This window comes from Narcine bancroftii, chromosome 5 (genome assembly GCF_036971445.1).
Source record: "Narcine bancroftii isolate sNarBan1 chromosome 5, sNarBan1.hap1, whole genome shotgun sequence".
NCBI lineage: Eukaryota > Metazoa > Chordata > Chondrichthyes > Torpediniformes > Narcinidae > Narcine > Narcine bancroftii.
Genome location: NC_091473.1, coordinates 108,016,207 through 108,031,394, shown reverse-complemented (window position 1 = coordinate 108,031,394; position 15,188 = coordinate 108,016,207). Strand labels below are relative to the sequence as shown.

At 40.1% G+C, this 15,188-nt stretch overlaps 1 protein-coding gene across 7 annotated transcripts in view; it reads left to right on the top strand.

Annotated features, from left to right (window-relative positions):
• Positions 1 to 3,515: 3,515 nt before the first annotated feature.
• cc2d1b (coiled-coil and C2 domain containing 1B) overlaps positions 3,516 to 15,188 on the top strand; it is a 167,405-nt gene continuing 155,732 nt past the window's right edge. For 5 of the 7 annotated variants that reach the window (XR_011357855.1, XR_011357856.1, XM_069938667.1 and 2 more), the window contains exons 1-2: positions 3,516 to 3,702; positions 4,605 to 4,666. The gene's annotated coding sequence lies outside the window, so the exon portion shown is untranslated. The remainder of the gene's footprint in view (positions 3,703 to 4,604; positions 4,667 to 15,188) is intronic. The other 2 variants (XM_069938669.1, XM_069938670.1) reach the window with 2 other exon arrangements.

The following is a 15,188-nucleotide window of genomic DNA, read 5'->3' as shown; positions in this document are numbered from 1 at the left end:
ACTTATTCCAAGAGAAACATCAGTCAGATAGCACTTCCAGCCATCCACTGCTTTCAAACATTTCATCAGTGCTTCCTGGATTGCATTGTTCAGTGTCCCACACACACTGACTGAGAGAGCTTGTGTCCTCTATCTCTCTTCAACTGAAACTGCAGTGAAAAGTATGTGATTCATGTGACTTGCAAAACCTCCACCTTCTCCAGCAAACAACAAGAGTTCTTCCTTCTGCTCAAGTTGTTGCCTTAAGTATAAACAAAACCCAGGATTGACCTTTTTGTGAGCGTCTTGCAGCCTGACTCCAGCAAGACAATGGTCAAGCATTTTATGAGCCATTTCCATTAGCACCTACTTGTGAAATGTGCATAACATTTTCCAGAGATCCTGCAATGTGAATTCTTCAGTCTTTCAAATAAGATCTGTTTTAAAATGTGTGTATGTATGTAACCTACTCTAAATCTTATGAATTCCCCAAAATATAATCATTACACTGGAGAGTCAAGCTGGCCACATTCAACTACGACATCCAGTACAGACCGGGGAAGTTTAACAACTCCCCCGACACCCTATCTCGGACCTGCGCGTAATTGAAGGCCGACCAACTGCAGGCACTCCATGAATCCCTCTGCCACCCGGGGGTGACACGCCTGTACCATTTTATCAAGTCCCGGAACCTCCCCTTCACTGTCGAAGAGGTCCGGACCATGACTGAGTCATGCAGGGTCTGCGCGGCCCAGGCCCACATCGTCAAGGCCAACCGGCCCTTCAAATGGCTCAGTATTGACTTCAAGGGCCCCCTGCCTTCCACAAACAAGAACGTCTACTTCCTCACAGTTATAGGTGAGTACTCCCATTTTCCCTTTGCCATCCTTGCCTGGACACCTCCACAGCCAATGTTATCAGGGCCCTGATACAGGCCTTCACCATGTTCAGCTACCCGGCCTTCATCCACAGTGACCGGGGTTCTAGCTTCATGAGTGTGGAACTGCGCCAGCACCTGGTAATATGAGGCATCGCGATGAGTCGCAAGACTTGTTATAACCTGAGGGGCAATGGGCAGGTGGAGCATGAAAACGGAGTGATCTGGAAAGCAGTCCTCCTGGCCCTTAGGACCAAAGGTTGGTCCTTGGACTACTGGCAAGAAGCCCTCCCTGAGGCGCTCCATGCCATTAGATTGCTCTTGTGCACGGCTACAAATCAGACCCCTCATGAACGCCTGTTTTCATTTCCCAGGAAATCGGCAACTGGAACCTCTCTCCCAGCAAGGCTCACATCTTTGGGACCGGTGCTCCTGCGCAAACACGTACAGGCCCACAAGGCTGACCCACTGGTTGAGCAGGTGCTCCTCCTTCATGCCAACCACAAATATGGACATCAAGTACCCCAGTGGCCTTGAGGACACTGTCTCGACCAGGGATTTGGCACCAGCAGGACCACCACCACTACCCCAAAACCACGTGGACCCGACACAATTTCCCCATGACCCGGGGACCGAACCACTCCCCCCGCCCCTCCAGCCCCTCCCTCTCCTGCCGATCCACACCCACCCAGCCACACGACCACGGACAGATGTTACACTGCCCGTCCCGGCGCCTGACCCAACCACGCTGCACCCGACTTGCCCTCTGGCACCCACAACACCCTCACCGACCTTTGACCAGGAGCCAACCCTGTAACGGTCACAGAGACTCCGACGGCCGCCGAACCGTCTAAACCTGTAAATACCGCCTGGCATCGTTACTCACCCCCCACCCACAGGACAATTTAAGAAGAGGTGATGCAACCACTAGCCTACTGCAGGGGGCGATTTCTGTACCTGCAGAAGGACCACCTGGGGGAGGGCTGACTCCACCTGTCAATCAGCCGACCCGAATACAAGCCTGAGCCGGCCCCTCCTGAGCCAGTCACTTGGGAGCCACCGCAGCTGCAACTGGTGTGTACAGACTTTTAGCAGAATAAAGCCTGTCGTGCAGACTTTTGTGGTTTGTGTCTGCTTGCTGCTACCCCAGCACATCACATTTACTGATTATCTCTCCTTGATCCACACTCAAGGAAGTAATCGACCCAGTGCAATACACCACTTCCTTTCTTCTGCCATGGGCCATGATGTCATGCACAATTTCTAGGCTAATATCTTCTCAGCACTTTAAAACGTCAATTATCTTTTAAAAAGTTATTTCTTTGTTTGCTTACATTTCAGCACTGCTCTAACTGAATTATGTTTTACTTTTATTTTAGTTTTCCCCTGGAGGTACACATAATGGAAATAATAAAACGAGGTTTCTGAAATGTGTTGAGCCACACTTTAATGTCGAATTGCTGCAGTTAGTAGCGTGCAACTCCCCCCCCCCCCTCGTCCTCTATTTCCGTCGGTTGCAGTCTTCTGCAGTATTGCACTGAAATAAATTCTCTCACCAGCAGTGGGGATGCTGATCGACCACAGGAACAGCTCACGCTCACCATCCGAGGCTCTCATCGTCATGAATCAATATTTATGTGCATCGTCCTGCAGAAACATAGTTGTGTGTCCTCGCACCAAGGACCGGAAAACGCGGGTTTGTCTTGTGAGAGATGGGAAAACTGATCTAAAATTATGAACATGAAGGAAACTAAAATTCATACATCAGTTAATGGCTGTAACCAGTACAAACAGGATGAGCTTGGGAATTAGGATGCAGGAAAGCAGAGTCAGCACGATTAACATAAGAATCTTCTAGTCTTTGTGACAAGATCAATGAGCCACCATAAGAATAATAAGGAGCGGTAAGGAACAATAGAATGTAGGAAGTTGAGGTAGTCTGGATCAGATAAGGGTCTCCCAGCCCTAGACAGAAGTGCCAAGTTCTACATATCTAATTGGTTAACCTTACACAGATTTACAAAGTTATACATATTAAATTAGTCAACCCTAGACAGGATGAGCCAACTCTGCATACCAAGAGACTGTAGCCCCGAGAATCAGGAAGGTGTGAATAAGGACAATGACATGATGGGGCACCCACAGGATACCCCCTGGTCCTCCAAGTGTACTGAAACTGCACATAGGCAGGAAGGATTGCCTATGCCAAACCCATCCAGGGGGCAGAAGAATGTAAGGGGGAGGGCACTCTGATACTGAAATTGACTGTATAAAAGTTGGGTGAGCCCCAGTGTATGTGTGTATTCCCAGGGTAAGGGGAAGCACCCAACTTTGCATTGTTGTTATAATAAATGTTCTTTGTTCTCAATTTTTGTCTAGAGCAATTTCTTTAAAGGTAATTCTGTTTCTAACAGTCTCGTGGTGCAATCAGATGAGGATAAAAGGGGGAGGGGGGGAGGTGATCTCAGGTCAGCGTGACGATGGTCATTGCTTTCACAAGTTTTGGCCCCTGAAGTGCTCTGTGACAACGGGTGACGTTTGTTCCCCCCCCCGGGCTCTGAGCAAGAAGGAGGACGAGCAGCTGGCGTCGCGCACCAATCCCCTGGTCGGGTCAGCGCCCCGGAAAGGCAGGGCAGCGCGCGCGAGGCGGCGTGAGCGCGACGGTTGGGGGTGGCGCGCGCTCGTCGCCCGCGTTCCGAACCGAAGGCAGAGTGGTGGACCGTGTCGCCGTTAAGGGACACCGAGCCGGGCTTGTAAGTTGAAAGGGGCCCCGGGGTTAACTTTGCGGATGTCCAGCTAAATCCGAGAAGAGAGCGGCGGCCGGAGGCCGGGGTGCAGCAAAGCAGGCAAGTTTCCCCGCAGTGACCGGTGGTGGGCGAGGCCCTCGTCTCCGACAGAGCGTCCCGGGGCACCAAGTGCGTGGTGTCCCAACTTCTCCTGCGTTCGGCACTAACTTCGGCCCAGTTAGTTGAGTTCATGCCCACAAACCTGTCCGATCGTTTCACACACACACACACACACACACACACACACACACACACACACACACACACACACACACACACACACACACACACACACACACACACACACACACACACACACACACACACACACACACACACACACACACACACACACACACACACACACACAATGATTTCTCGATTAGATGTGTGGTGCCGCTGTGCTTTTTCTTTAAAAAAGGAGAGAAATCCTTTTGCAGATCGACACTACTTTTGTGGTTGGTTCAGATGCCATTTAAACAGGTCAGAAATGCCCCCCCCCCCCCCCTCCATCATCTTTTGATGGAGCCACACGAGTGAGTGCTTGAGCGGGGCTGCATTAATTGGGCGTCATCTGGTCCCTTTCAAAGTTGTTGTCTCTTTTGAATGGTTTCAAACATGTATCAAATGTACATCTTGTACAAAAAAATAATCTACTTACAGCTTGTACATAAAGTATAAGTTTTTCTTTACAAAATACAACGTTTTCATTATATTAATATGTTCTTATTATATAATAACAAATGTTATATGTTAAACATATTGGCTTAACCAAACTCAAGTCAGGTAGAAGAAAAATTTCAACAATTAACCCCATCACCCCCTTCCCTTTAACACAAAATATGTCTTTCCATCCACCATTGGAGCTTACAATTTAAAAAAAAAAGATAAAAAATCGAGGGAAGACCATGGATTTACAGCGGCTTGATTCATTTGTTCCTTTTATGTGATCTTTTCCATAGGTAGACAACTGTTCATTTCTGATATACATCATACCAGAGCAATCGGTGCACCTGACTTCCAGGTAACTGCGACACATTTCTTGGCTACCGCCGATGCAATCTTAGTAAAAGATATTTGAAACTCTGTAAGATTATTGCTAATATCTATAAAATTTCCCCGTCAATATAGTTCAAGGTTCACTGGAAAATTAACTCCAGTAATCCTTGTGAAGACCTCCTGATTATCCCTCCGGATATCCTCCTGATATTGCTTGCCAGAAAAGGATTAACTTTTGTACATGACCATACCTCCAGAGTGGAGAAATGTTCCTTCCTCCATTTCACTTGGAAAACATCTATCTTCTATTTCTGGTTTTGATTTGTGTAGTCTTTGTGGATTCAAATATAATTGATGCAAGAAATTATATTGCACCAAGCCATACCACACATGAATAACCAAGGTTACCCCATCTTTACACCATTCAGACCAAGATTGTTCTGCTATATTTCTTGCCAGTTCTGCTTCCCATCTTTCTCTTGATCTATGTAATCCAGGCTTTTTCCCTTCCATTTGTAGGGCATAATATATTCGAGTAATAAATTTGAGTATAACACCCCTCCATAGTGTATGTTCCAATTCACTTACTCCAGGATGGGTCATGTCATTTCCCAAAATTTCCCTTAATTGCAAATAAAAAAACAAAAGTGTTGTTTGGAATTCCATAGAGTTACTTCATTTGCTCAAAAGACATTAAGATACAGTCTTTATAACAGTCCGTGATATGACCGATCCTCTTCTGTCGCCATATATTTAGGGTCCTCTTTCCCATTATCATGGGTGGCATCTGATTATTGCATAATGATGATCTTAATGAAATTCCAGTTTTCCTTTCTATACTATCATTAATATCTTGCCAAATTTTTAACCATGTGAATCAATTTGGGGTTTGAAGTCTTTTTTTCCTGATTAGTTTTCGGTTCCATTTATAAATAAAATCTTTAATCATTATTTCATCCATTCCTTTCAATCCCATATGCACCCATTTTGGGTTTGTATCAAAGAAAGATGCCAAAAATCTTAACTGTGCAGCCAAGTAGTATTTTTTTAAATCCGAGAGTTGCAGTCCCATAGTTTATAATCCCATGTCAGTTTTTGATACTTTATTATTCCGTAGAAATTGTCACACTAAATTATTTATTCTCTTAAAAAAAACTTTTTTGGTAGATGCAATGGTATCAGCTGGAAGAGATATTGAATTCTTGGGATGGTCTTCATTTTGATGCAGTTAACTCTCCCTATTAACGTTAGGGGCATTTTCACACATACCAGTTCCATTTTCGCCAGCATAATTTATAATAATTTATGCAAATTATTCAAATTATTATCAAGCATAATTCCCAGATATTTAATCCCTTCCTTTTTCCATTTGAGTATACTGCTTGCTTTATATTGTTCATAATCGTAATTTGTTAAAGGTAGAATTTCACTTTTATCCACATTTATTGTATACCCTGATACTCTTCCATATTTTGTTAATGTTTCCTGCAATTTTTCCAGCAATCTCCTAGGTTCAGATATGTAGATTAGTATATCATCGGCAAACAAACTTATTTTACGTTGCTCTTGACCGACCCTGAAGCCTTTGATTTCAGGATAATTTCTGATTATTTCTGCCAATGGCTCTAATAAATAAAGCTGGGGAAAGAGGGCACCCTTGTCTACTTGATCAGCTTAACTGATATTTGACTATTAGTTATTATTTTCGCTTGTGGTTTTTGATATAATGCCCTCATCCAGTTAATAAATCCCTGTCCTATACCTAAATTTTTCAGTGTTTTGAACAAAAATGGCCATTCAAGTCTATTGAATACTTTTTCTTGGTCTAATGATACTACTATATTAGGGTCTATCCTTGATTGAGCTAAATGTATTACATTAAACAATCTCACCAAATTATTTGATGCTTGTCTCACTTTAACGAATCTCACTTGATCTGTATGTATCAACTTAGGGAAATATTGTCCTAACCTGTTGGCCCGTGCTTTTGCTATTATTTTATAATCTGTATTTAATAGAGATATTGGTCGATAAGAATAAGTTTTTAGTGGATCTCTGTTCTTTTTTGGCAACACAGTAATTATTGCCATCGAGAAAGATGGCTGTGTTTCTTCTGCTTGCTCTATTACATCCATGAATAATAGCATTAAGAAATCCTTAAATTCTTTGTAAAACTCAAGTGGAAATGCTTCCGGAGGAGGAATCACGTGATGGAGTAGTGGCTGGACGGTGAACTCCAGCCCTCTCCAGAAAAGTCGGAAAAAACAAAGGAAAACACAAAGGCACAAAAATAAAAATTAAAGTAAAGTGAGTATAAAGGTGGAAAGAAGATGGCGACGAAAAAAGAAAAATCAAAACCAACGGTAAGAAGAGAGGAAGAGAAGACAACGGAAGAAGGAGAAGGCCTTACCTGTTCGAAGAGGCCCGCGGTGGAGAGAGAAACCCGCTCCCTCAGGTCGGTAGAAAGTGGACTACAAAAATGGCTCGCTGAGTCGAGTAAAAGTGCGCAACCGCGCATGCAAAAAAACACACCGACGGGAGGGGTGACCAGCTGGGGAGTCGATCTCCACAGCCGGCAATGACAGCTGCAGAACACCTGCAGCAAGAGGAGAATATAGAAGACAACGAAAACAAGAAAGAAGAGAAGAAAAGGACAACAAAGAAACAACAGATGGCCAACCCAGAGGAAGAAGAAGAAGAAGAGGAAGAGGAAGAGTACAGTGAAATAGAAGAAGAAGGGAAAGGCAAGACAAAGGATATACTTTCTCTTATTAAAGAATACATGGAGTCATTTAAAGAATGGCAAGCGCAAGTATTTAATGATTTAAGAAGAAGAATAAACAATACAGAAGAGAAAATGAATAAAATAGATATGACCTTATCAGAAATGGGAAAAAAAATGGACAAGGTGGAAGAACGAGAAGCAGCAGTAGAAATGGAGGTAGAAGACTTAAAAAAGAAATTAGAGGAATCTAATAAAAAAGTTAAAGAGACACAAGAACTGTTAGCCCAGAAAATAGATATAATGGAAAATTATAACAGAAGAAATAACATAAAGATAGTGGGCCTTAAGGAAGATGAAGAAGGCAGGAATATGAGAGAGTTTATAAAAGATTGGATCTCTAGGATCCTAGGATGTCCAGAACTACAGCAAGAAATGGAAATAGAAAGGGCACATAGAGCATTGGCCTTTAAACCACAACCACAACAAAAGCCAAGATCTATTTTAGTAAAATTCCTAAGATATACTACAAGAGAAAAGGTTCTGGAGAAAACAATGGAAAAAGTAAGAGAGGGCAACAAGCCACTGGAGTACAAAGGGCAAAAAATCTTCATTTATCCAGATATAAGTTTTGAACTCCTGAAGAAGAGAAAGGAGTTCAATACAGCAAAGGCGATTTTATGGAAGAAAGGGTATAAATTTATACTAAAGCATCCAGCGGTATTGAAAATATTTATTCCAGGACAGCAAAACAGACTATTCTCGGATCCAGAGGAAGCACGAAAATTTGCAGAACAATTACAAAATAGACTGAGAGATGAAGACGTGTAACGAGAGTACAAAAGACTGCGAACTAAAAAGACACATAAGTTTTGAACTCCTGAAGAGGAAACATCGAAACATTCAAAACATCGAAAACGATCTTATGGAAAAAAACTATTCTCGGATCCAGTGGAAGCAAGGAAATTTGCAGAACAACTACAAAACAAACAGAGAGATGAAGACATGTAATAAGAGTAAAAATGACCACGATTTATATGTATGTGGGTAAAGAGGTATATGTGTGTATATGTATAATGTGCATACATGAATGTATCCGTATTTAGAGGAAAATATAGATGGTATAGACAAGAATTAATAAGGGAAGGAAATGGAATAGAGGGAATAAGGAGGGAATTAAAAGAGTGACCTTTGTTACATATGAAAAGTGAAATCTTTTCTGGGGGGGCTGGGTGGGGAGGAGTTACGGTCACTGCAACATCAGCTGACGCTTGCGAGTGAATTCGCAAATCCCAATGGAGAGGGGAGATGTGGTTGTCCGACAAGGGATAAAGGACAACTCAGGAGGGGAAGGGGGGATTGGGGCTAAAGAAGTTTTAAATAGGAGAGTAAGGAAAATGTTTGATGTTTTAGGAATGTTGTCTTATAAAGGGTTCAAAACAAGAAAACAGAAATGGATAAGAAGGAAAGGTAATGATCGAGAAACGGAAAGGGAAGATAAACAAAGTATAAAATGGCTACGTTGAACTATATGACTAAATATTAATGGAATACATAACCAAATTAAAAGGAAGAAACTGCTAAATTTACTGAAAAAAGAAAAAATTGATATAGCATTTGTGCAAGAAACACATTTAACTGAATTGGAGCACAAGAAATTAAAGAGAGATTGGGTAGGACACGTAACAGCAGCATCATATAATTCAAAAGCAAGAGGAGTAGCTATATTAATTAGTAAAAATGTGCCATTTAAAATAGAAGAGGAAATAATAGATCCAGCAGGGAGATATGTAATGATAAAATGTCAGATATATTCGGAGTTTTGGAATCTACTCTATTCACCTAACGAAGAAGATCAAAAGTTTATGCAAGATATCTTTTTGAAGATAGCAGATACGCAAGGGAACATATTAATAGGAGGTGATTTCAACCTGAATTTGGATTCAAATATGGACAAAACTGGGGAAAAAAATTAACAGAAAGAACAAAGTAACCAAATTTATAATTAAATCGATGGAAGAAATGCAACTTTTGGATATATGGAGGAAACAACACCCAAAGGAAAAGGAGTATTCATATTACTCGGCTAGACATAAAACATACTCAAGAATAGACCTATTTTTGTTATCAGCTCGTATGCAAGATAGAGTAAAAAAAACCAGAATATAAAGCTAGAATACTATCGGACCATTCACCCTTAATATTGACAGTAAAGTTAGAGGACATCCCTCCAAGAATGTATAGATGTATAGATGGAGATGTTACTTAAAAGGCAGGATTTTAGAGAATTTATTGAAAAACAAATTAAAATGTATTTTGAAATAAATACGAAATCAGTGAAAGATAAGTTTATACTATGGGATGCAATGAAAGCATTCATTAGAGGGCAAATAATAAGTTATGTAACCAAGATGAAGAAGGACTATAATCAGGAAACAGAGCAGTTGGAAAGGGAAATAGTAAATATAGAAAAAGAATTAGCAATGAAGATACAACTAAAAGAAGAGAATTGGCAGAAAAAAAAATAAAATATGAAACACTACAAACATATAAGGTGGAGAAGAATATAATGAAGACAAAACAGAAATATTATGAACTAGGTGAAAAAACGCACAAAATCCTAGCATGGCAGCTTAAGACAGAACAAGCTAAGAAAATGGTATTGGCATCAAGGAAAAAAGACAAACAAATTACATACAATCCAAAAGAAATTAAGGAAAACTTTAGAGAATTCTATGAACAATTATACCGAACTGAAAATGAAGGGAAAGAAGGGAAAATAGATGAATTTCTAACTAAAATTGAACTACCAAAACTACAAATAGAGGAACAAAATAAATTAACAGAGCCATTTGGAATAGTAGAAATACAAGAGATAATAAAAAAAATTACCAAATAATAAGACACCAGGAGAGGATGGATTCCCAATAGAATTTTATAAAACATTTAAAGACTTATTAATTCCGCCCCTCCTGGAAGTAATCAACCAGATTGATAAAACACAAAGCTTACCAGTTTCATGTAAAACAGCAATAATTACAGTAATACTAAAGCAAGGGAAAGATCCACTCACACCAGCATCATATAGACCAATATCTTTACTTAACACTGATTATAAGATAATAGCTAAACTATTAGCAAACAGATTAGGAGAGTATGTACCGAATATGGTAAATCTAGACCAAACTGGATTTATTAAAAAAAGACGCACAACAGACAATATTTGTAAATTTATTAACTTAATTCATGCAGTAGAAGGGAATAAAGCACCAACAGTAGCAGTTGCTTTAGACGAAGAGAAGGCCTTTGATAGAGTAGAATGGAATTATTTGTTCAAAGTATTGCAAAAATTCAGTTTACCGGAGAAGTATATTAATTGGATTAAAGCATTATATAAGGGACCATTAGCGAAAGTGACAGTAAATGGACATGTAAAAGCAGGTCAACACGGCTGGGATGCCCACTATCACCTTTATTGTTTGCGTTAGCTATAGAACCACTAGCAGAATTGATAAGAACAGAAAATAATATAAAAGGAATAAAAATAAAAGACAAGGAATATAAAATCAGTTTATTTGCGGATTATGTTATAGTATACTTAACAGAACCAGAACTATCAATAAAAGAATTATATAAGAAATTGAAGGAATATGGAGAAGTGTCGGGTTACAAGATCGCGTAAATAAAAGTGAAGCAATGCCTATGAATAATGCGGATTTCTCAAAATTTAAGAAGGAATCACCGTTTAGATGGCAAATGCAAGCAATAAGATACCTAGGTGTACAAATAAACAAAAATCTCGGCCAACTATATAAACTCAATTATTATCCACTAATGAAAAAATTACAGGACGATTTAGAGGATTGGAAAGATTTACCACTAACACTAATAGGAAGGATAAACTGTATTAAAATGAACATTTTTCCAAGGATATTATACCTATTTCAGGCATTGCCAATACAACTGACAGAGAAATTCTTCAAGGAGTTAAAGAAAATAATAAGGAAATTTTTATGGAAAGGGGGGAAAACCGAGGATAGCACTAGATAAATTAACAGAATGGTATAATCAAGGAGGCTTACAACTGCCAAACTTTAAAAATTATTACAGAGCCGCACAATTAAGATACCTATCAGATTTTTATCAAACAAGGGAAAAGCCAGATTGGACTAGGTTAGAATTAGTTAAAATAGGGGAAAAGATACCTGAACACATATTATATAAATGGGATGAAAAATTGGTACAACATAGAAGTTCTCCAGTATTACATCATCTACTCAATATTTGGAAGAAGATTCATGTAGAAAGAAATAAAAACAAATTATCAATTGCCAAAACTAATATTGACGCAAAACAAGTTACTCCCTTTTACAATAGATAACCTTTCCTTTAGAGAATGGGAGAAAAAAGGGATTAAAAGAATAGAAAATTGTTTTTCAGGAAATAGATTCTTATCCTTTGAACAAATGAAAGATAAATACAGTATAACTCAAGATACAGCGCTGGCATATTACCAGTTGAGATTCTACTTGAAGGATAAATTAGGAAGCAGTTTGAGTTTGCCAGAGGGAAGTAACTTTGAATATGTGATTACAGATACAATGATAATCAAAAGATTTATAACAAATATGTATATTAAACTGCAAGAAAAAGGAGAATGAGGAAACAAATGGTAAAACTAAACAAAAATGGGAACAAGATTTAAATATAAAGATAAAAAAGGAAACCTGGGAGAAGTTATGCTCTGGAACGATGAGAAATACAATAAATACGAGGTAACGTATGATACAATATAACTGGATACACAGGCTATACATTACACCTCAAAAGTTAAATAAATGGGACCCAACAGTATCTGATAGATGTTTTCGATGTAAAAAAGAAATGGGAACAACAATTCATGCAATCTGGACATGTGAAAAAGTAGAAAAATTTTGGGAAGATCTAAATCAGATATTAAATAAAATAACAGGAAACAATATACCAAAGAATCCAGAGATATTCCTCCTAAGTTACATAAAAAACAAAGAATTTGGAATTGATTTGGAGTATGCACAAAAAAGATTTGTTAAGATAGCTCTAGCCGTAGCAAAAAAATGTATTATGTCAACCTGGAAATTGGAAGATAATTTGAAAATACAACAATGGTATATAGAAATGAATAAATGTATTCCATTAGAAAAAATAACATATAGTTTAAGAAATAATATTGAAATATTCGAACAAATATGGGAGCCTTACATTAAACACAATAGCGAAAACCTACCGGGGACAATCACTACCTAAGTTAACGGAAGGAAAAAGAAATGAAAAGAATGGACTCAGTGGAATTTCTGGTGTATTTTTATTGAATGACAACATTGTCTGACTGGTTTAATGTATCCTAGAGTTTATACCTTAAATGGACGGGAGGTAGGGAGGGTGGGATGGGAGGAGTGGGGGGGGAAGAAAATGGCACTGTATATGTGTGAAAAGGAAAAAGTGTGTATCATGGTTAATGCGATTTATGGTGTGAAAAATAAAAAAATTTTAAAAAAAAGTGGAAATGCTTCCTCAATTTCCTCCATAGTCAAATTTAAATCCAATACTTCTCTATCATTATCATTCAATTTCGGGAGCTCCACATGATCTAAACATTCCTCTATTTCATTCTCGAATCCTGGTGAGTCAGATTTATATAAATTCTCATAATATTGTCTGAATGTTTCATTTCTTTCTTTCTGCTTGTATGTAATTGTATTGTTTTCCGTCTGTATAATGTTTATAGCTCTTGCTGATTCTTCAGCCTTCAATTGCCATACCAATATTTTATGTGCCCTCTCTCCTAGTTCATAATATTTCTGTTTTATGTTTTGATATGCCATAGACAAGGACCAGTCAAGTATCATTCCAATACTGGGCTTTTATTAACAGACAAAAAGCCACCCCTAAACTGACCAGTGGGAAAGGTTCTCCATCTGTTATACCAGTTGGGTGGAGTATCTCTACAGCCATAGCCAATAGCAACCAATCAATACAATAAGCCCCTCCCCATTACATCATCACATTCACCCCCCCCTCTAAAATTAACTAATTTTAAGAAAATGCAATAATAGTAAAAGCAAAGGGCAAGAGGGAAAAAAATGGGTTACAAACAGAATAAATGAGAATAATATACCAGCTGTGAGCCTGAGTAAACATGCTACGACTGTGCTCACTGAAACCACAACAAAGATTAGAAATGGTCATAACTAAGTCTTTGTGGCGGCCTTGATATATGTTCAGACCGACGTAAAGGCACAGATGTTGGAGATTTATCTTTAACTGAAGGACTTTTGTCGGCAGGTGTTGGCTGAAGGACTTTGGTCGGCAGATTCCCATGAAGAGGGAATTGTTGCTCTAAATGTTCTTGGGATGGAGAGAGTAAGGAAGGAGACAGGTCAGTGGAAGGACTAGCAGGCAGCAGGCCAGGCAAAAGCTAGATCTCAAAGGGAAACAGTGTCCTGTCTACCATCAGGAAATACAGCACGAGCATATTGTGGATTAGCATGAAGCAGTTGTACACGCTCCATGAGCGGGTCAGCCTTTCTGGGTCTAACATGTTTCCTTAATAAAACATCTCCAGGTTTAGATAGCCAAAACGGCAAGGTCGATCCAGTTTTTTCTTTTCTAGGGAAAAGAAAAAGACGTTGATGAGGAGTTTACTCATTTACCTCCACCTTCATTGTGGAAGGCTGTAGATAGTGAGGCCCATCTTGATTGATCTTCATGGAAGCTAGAATAGGGTCTTGCCATGGCAGCGATCCTTTGGTGTTTGCCTTGTCACTGGCTGTTTCAGAAGAAGTAGGAGAAGAAGAAGAGTTCGATGAATCATTGGCTCTCCAGGTCAACATAACAGTGTTGTGGCAGTGCCCGTTTAGCAGTAGCACTCAAGCGTTGTTTCTTCTTATTTTTCAGCTCATGGCGTGAGCCAGGCGAGAATTCTCGTGCAAGGCAGGCTCTGGCCCAGTGCCCTTGCTTCCCGCAGTTGGCATAATTGGCTTGCCGGGCAGGGCACTGGGAGCGAACATGTGGCACCAAACCGCAGAAGTAGCATTTTCTGTAGCGGCTTTTACACTGTGGCGTAGTGGCACTCAGCAGCGGATCGATGCCACAGGCGAATCTCGGGGGTGCCACTTCAGCACCTCTCTCTTTCTCAAGAGCTTTAGGACCTTGTAGAGCAGACTTTAGGACTTACGCTTGTTGCAGAACTGCATTTCTTTCTTTGGCTTGGCTTCGCGGACGAAGATTTATGGAGGGGTAATGTCCACGTCAGCTGCAGGCTCGTTTGTGGCTGACAAGTCCGATGCGAGACAGGCAGACACTGTTGCAGCGGTTGCAAGGGAAAATTGGTTGGTTGGGGTTGGGTGATGGGTTTTTCCTCCTTTTTCTTTTGTCAGTGAGGTGGGCTCTGCGGTCTTCTTCAAAGGAGGTTGCTGCTCGCTGAACTGTGAGACACCAAGAAGCACGGTTTGAGGCGATATCAGCCCACTGGCGGTGGTCAATGTGGCAGGCACTAAGAGAATTCTTCAATAATAAATGTTGCCTGATGTACCCCAATTCCAATCCACTTATGAATGCGTCCAGCTTATTAAGGACTCTCGTTGGGCTTCAGCCGTGATAGTAGCACAAATGCAGGCTCTGGATAGCCCTTTTAGTGCGAGCACGAAGGCATCTTTGCTCTCTCCTGCTTGTTGTTTTTGAATATGAAGTTGATGTCTTGTGAACAATGTGTTCTGAGGCATATCATAATAGGTCCTGAGGAGATTCACTGCCTTCTGATAGACAGCTGTCTCTCTGACCACTG